Genomic DNA, 4,911 nt, shown 5'->3' with positions numbered 1-4,911 from the left:
CACCACTCTTCACAAATTCCCTATATCAGCCTTCCACCTTAGGGAATCCTTTAAAACAAGGACACACACTTTAACAATACACACACACGAGGGGCACTTAAAGACACTTCACAGGAAATTGCGGTCACTGCACACTGCTCAAAACTCGTTGGTCATTCAAACGAATTTTTGGGGGAGACAATGGCGACTGATGACGGAGTTGACGGAGGAGGTCTACCGGCCTTGATTTTACACGAACGCACTTATTTCCACTTAATCGATCACTTGATACTCACTTCACCATGGAGATGTTCGGGGTACTTGGTTCTAACTACTGGGGCGAACATAAACACCTGTAGAGTTCTGTAGGTTTTTATTAACGGAAATATACAAGGTTCGCATACAAGCGCAGGTAGTTCCTACACTCCTATATGGGTCAACTGGCCTCACTCTGACCTCTCAGGCGACATGTGGTAAGTGGTTTTACTAGCAGCTTCCAGATGTCGCCAGGCACATTTATCTAAGCGTGTGGTGACATGAAACAGGGGCATTACCACCCGCTACTGACTAGAGAAATAATGTGTATATATATAGAGTACATACATGGTATACATACAGCATACAAAATATACATACAATGATGATATTTGGTAACTTGTTCCACTACTCTGTTTCCAAACCAGTATTTACCTATTTCACGCCGAAATCTAAATTTGTCTAATTTAAAACTATTGTTACGAGTTCGCTCCTGGTTGGATAGTTTGAGTACCTTTGTAATGTCCCCTTTGTTTAACCCTGACAGGGAGTGCAAATTAAGATGCTTTAACCTGTCTCTGTACTCAAGGTTCCTAATGCCTGTGATTAATCTTGTCATTCTCCTCTGGATTCTTTCCAAGGATTCTATATCCAATCTGTAATACGGTGACCAGAACTGAACTGCGTAATCCAGGTGAGGTCTCACAAGCTCTAGATATAATTTTAAGATGACCTCGCTAGTCTTGTAACTAACACCCTTTGTATAAACCCAAGTACTTTATTAGCCTTGTTACGAGCAAAAACACATTGTTTACTTGGCTTAAGATTCCTACTTATCATTACTCCTAAATCTCTCTCGCAATCGGATTCCACAATGGCATCATTGTTCATTTGGTAACTGGTTTCCCTGTTTACATCTCCTATACTGAGTACTTTACATTTGTCCACATTCAATTTCATCTGCCATTTTTCCGACCATTCGAAAAATTTGTTTAGATCTTCCTGTAGTTTTGCAGAGTCCTCGACAGATTTAATAACACGTCCTATTTTAGTGTCATCAGCAAATTTACTTATGTTGCTGTCTATGCCGATATGTATGTCGTTTATGTATATAATAAATAATAATGGTCCAAGTACTGAGCCTTGGGAAACTCCACTAGTGACGTTGCTCCAATGCGATTTAGTGCCGTTTATGCTCACTCGCTGTTTCCTGTCCCGTAACCACGCCCTAATCCATTTAAGGATATTTCCTTTGATGCCATGTGCTTCTACCTTTCTAATTTGTCTTTCGTGGGGGACTCTGTCAAAGACTTTGCTGAAGTCGAGATATACCACATCATAATTGTGCCCCTCGTCCACCGATTCGAAAACTGACGAAAAGAATGTTAATAGATTAGTTAGACATGAGCGCCGGCTTGTGAAGCCATGTTGGGAATCATTGATCAACTTGTGCTTCTCCAGGTGGCTTCTATTAGAGTTTGAAATGATTGATTCTAGTGGTTTGCCTACTATTGATGTTAGACTGATTGGGCGGTAGTTAGAGGATAGTGATCTATCCCCCTTCTTGAAAATCGGTATTACATTCGCTATCCTCCAGGATTCTGGTACTACACCTGTTTTTAATGACATGTTAAGCAACTTTGCTAAGGGCACACTAAGCTCTTCCTTACATTCCTTTAATACTCTGGCAAATATCTCCTCGGGACCAGGTGACGTATTAGGCTTCAGTTTGTCTATTTGCTTGTTAACATCGTTACTAGTCACTACTATCTCGCTTAATTTGTTTTCTTCATTATCTCTGAATTGAGTCGGAGCCTCGGGTATCATGTTTAAATTTTCGATGGTGAAAACTGTTGAAGAATATTAGTGGGACACCCTATTATAATTATATGACAGTTGTTATATGAGCTCCTTAGTTAACTTCACAATAAATATATTGTGTTTGATGTGCTATGCTTTTGCCGTACGTTACCTTACTCGGTTATGTTACACCCCAGGTGCAACCTGGGAGTTTGGGTTGGGTAATGTAGTATTTTGAGCAGAAATGGAATTCAGAACGATTCAATGAACCTGAAGAAAAACGTTTTTATATAACGAACCCAAACGTAATGTAACCTATTACAGTTATATATAATCTGGGACGAACATGTCATAGCTGAAAATTGTCAAAGAAATATGTAAAGCAGTGGAAAACCATATATTTTGATTATCGGCGAGGCTAACTACCTATAAACAATTAATATTTGACGATTGGCAAAAGTCCTGGGAAAATGAACCAACAAGTCATAAGCTAAAAATGATCAAATTATCAGTTTATCCTTGGTCATCATCAAAACAATCCTCTCGACATCACGAAACTATTCTGAATCGTCTAAGAATTGGGCATACGCGATTGACGCATGGCCAACTCCTGTCTTCCCCTAATGGAGCCCCACCTACTGTATATGCTCCAACTGCCGAACACAAATAACAGTCGAACATATTCTCATTGAATGCCCTATTTATAATCGGTATCGAACAATGTGCTTCACTAACGCTACAATGTAAGATATTTTAGCAGAGACCCCAAAATTTTTGCTAAGTTCAGTTTTGACCTTTTTGAAATACTGTAATCTCCTCCAAACAATATAACACTAAATTATAGAAACACAAATATATGTTAACTAATCCCTCTGGCCAGCCCTAGGAGAGACTGAAATGGGTGTCAGTGGTCTGGTTAAACTAAATCTTGATGATGATGATGATGATTATCGGCGAATGTTCACTCTACAGTCGCAGGGATGGTGGTGGAGGTTTGGGGGGGTGGGAGGATCCACTTGCAGTTCACTATGAATACATGAAATAGGAAGGGTTTCTTGGGCAGTTGATCCAAAAAGATTTACCAAAACGTTATGTCAGAGTAATAATACTTAACGTAGGTGTTACTAATACCATTAATTTACTCTAGTATATAAAAGCCTGCATCAGTTACCACAACATAATATTACTCTGCCATTTCAGATATGCCTGCAGGACGAGCAAATTCGTCGGCAGTGATTGCTGAGCGAGGCCAAATCATAGGTGGTGTGGAGAGCCGGGGCAACTGTGCCGAACAATGCTGTCGAAGTGGGAAGGAGCACCAAGACGATTAGGAGGTGGATTCGTCGGTGGGAGGAAGAGGGCTCAGTGGAGACGAAACCTCGAAGCGGGAGGCCACGAGTAACGTCGGCAAGGATGGACGCCATGATAGTGGCAGCTGCAACGGCATATCCAATGCGAACATCAGTGGAGCATACAAGAAATCTGGGCCTCAACTGCCATCACATGACGACGAGACGCCGACTTCATGAAGCCGGGATTGATTGCCATATTCCAGCTCACAAGGAGTGTCGACTCGGCTTTGCATTGGAACACCTTCCACATAGAGAAGAATACTGGAGAACCATTATATTTACCGATGAAACGGTGTTCAGGTCAGTGGGAGCCGAAGCAAGGCAGTGCTGGCCGCCCCCCAACACATGCTACCATGAGAAACACATTCAACATCGCGCAGTGAGTGGTAGGGTGTCAGTGTCATTCTGGGGGTGGATGTGGGCACATGGGCCAGGTGAACTGGTCAAGATCAATGGCCATTTCACTGGTGAGCAGTATGTAGACATCCTGGAGCAAGTGCTAATTTCTACAGTCCAGGCTATGGCAGTTTCAGCCCCCCACAATATCCGGCTGGTTCATGACAACAGTCCCATTCATACCAGCAACATAGTGAAGTACTACCTCCAGGATCACCCTGAAATTGAGGTCATCGACTGGCCAACACTAGGATGTAATATTAATCCGATTGAACATATTTGGGCCATGATAAAACGTGATTGGGATATTGGGAAGCAGCAAACCTGCGCAGCAATAGAGGCCAAAGCTTACGACGTGTGGGAGAGTATACGTCGACGACCAGGGGTGTGCCTGAAGCTGGTCGACTCCATCCCTAATTGCCTTGATGAAGTCCTGAATGCAATAGGTGTCTGGACCATATACTAAGATGTGTGTATTGGTGTATTGTTTGGATTTTAGTATTGTTTGTAAATACGATTAATATATATTAACTCACCTACAGTGTTATCTTAAATCCATTTCCTAATGATGTCTTAAACTATATCGCAAGAAAATTCATATCAAAGTAACTGAACAGCCACAAATTATGTATTGTGTGGTATACAATGGTCTGTATGACACGTCGTGGAATGTGTTGTCTTATAACACAATATAATTATATAGTTACAATTGCTACCATCATTGAAATGCGCATGATGTTCAGCACACAATATTAACGGTAACTGAGCACACTCCAAAATATATGAAGCTTGCATATTGTGGTGGGGTGTTTAAACACTGGAACTTAGAAAAATTGGAACTAGATTAAGTCTGAATACTATTTTACAATACGGATAACTTTTTCACTCCACTCTTTTTAACATAAGTATACAATTATATAATATTGCATATTATCACAAATATTAAGCAAAGGATGGGTGGAATATAAATAAATATTACCACAATCTCTTTGTCGGAATAACAACAACATTGTGACGTGGTCGCTGAGTAAAACTAGCTGATCCTTGCATATTTCACTTTTATCCTTAATATATTCCATTCTTTAAAGTATCATTGTGACCTGAGCGGCAATAAGCACCCAGGACACTG

This window comes from Homarus americanus, unplaced genomic scaffold (genome assembly GCF_018991925.1).
Source record: "Homarus americanus isolate GMGI-L3 unplaced genomic scaffold, GMGI_Hamer_2.0 scaffold367, whole genome shotgun sequence".
In the NCBI taxonomy this organism is placed as follows: domain Eukaryota; kingdom Metazoa; phylum Arthropoda; class Malacostraca; order Decapoda; family Nephropidae; genus Homarus; species Homarus americanus.
The sequence above is the reverse complement of the archived record's forward strand: the minus strand, read 5'-3'. Positions refer to the sequence as shown.